Genomic DNA, 935 nt, shown 5'->3' with positions numbered 1-935 from the left:
TTTTCATGTTGTGGGGGGATGTTTTCCTTGCCAAAGTTATCAGGAAATGCTCTCTCTGCCAAGGTTAATGACTCCATGATAATTTGAAACAGCATGAGCCTGGGAGGTGAGAATGTGTCTAATGTCCCTCAGCAAAATAGTATTGCTGTGACCTTCAGGACATTCCTTAAGGCTGTGGGAAAGACTTCTGAAAACATGAGTTCAAGAATGTATACGCAGGATTCTCGACTATGCAAACTATAAGGATGCAATATGAATTGTATGAGGGCTTCGTGGACCTGAAAGAACAGAGACAGCTGCACTAATGAGTTTATAAAGGGAAAGAAATAGTTAAAAGCCAAGGGCTATAGTTCAAATATTAAAGGAGCACCAGCAAGTAAAGGAGTGGTAATCTCAGGACAAGATCCTACCCAGCTAAGCTTATTGTTTGTGTTTAAAAGCAAGTATTTGCTGTCTTTTTCTGAGAATCAAGGGCCTAAGGTCATAAACATACTGATTTATTAGATAATCAAAAGAGAATCTGGGGTAAATGACTGAATTGATGTGCAAATAAAATGTTGGGCTTTGGTCTGTAAGAGCTGGGCTATCCAGAGAGCTATTATAGCTCTTTTAGAATGTTTCTAGCAGGTTTTCTGAGTATGATTGGAAAACCCATGAGCTACCTAGAGAGCTATCTTGTAGAGGGATATTTTTTCCCACAAGTTGGGAGGAGCTAAGGTGGGAGGAGTAAGGAGAGGAAGAGTAAGGGAGGAAGAGGAGGATCGAGGCAAGGGATGGACTGAGATGTAGGAGGTGCCATGGATGACCACGAATGTACCCAGAACAGTCCTGGGTAACAACTTATATCTAGATTAGTTAGTTGGGAAACATCTATAATTATGTAGAGATATATATATATATATATATATATATATATATATATATATATATCTCCT

General features: G+C 39.0%; 1 non-coding gene across 1 annotated transcript; it reads left to right on the top strand.

The window, feature by feature from the left end:
• Window positions 1-593: 593 nt before the first annotated feature.
• On the top strand, window positions 594-655 carry LOC117707951 (U7 small nuclear RNA). Its single transcript, XR_004606690.1, has one exon. It is a non-coding gene; the product is annotated as a U7 small nuclear RNA (small nuclear RNA).
• The last annotated feature ends 280 nt before the right edge of the window (window positions 656-935 follow it).

This window comes from Arvicanthis niloticus, chromosome 4 (assembly GCF_011762505.2).
Source record: "Arvicanthis niloticus isolate mArvNil1 chromosome 4, mArvNil1.pat.X, whole genome shotgun sequence".
Classification (NCBI taxonomy): Eukaryota; Metazoa; Chordata; class Mammalia; order Rodentia; family Muridae; genus Arvicanthis; species Arvicanthis niloticus.
This window is presented reverse-complemented; position numbering and strand designations above follow the sequence as displayed.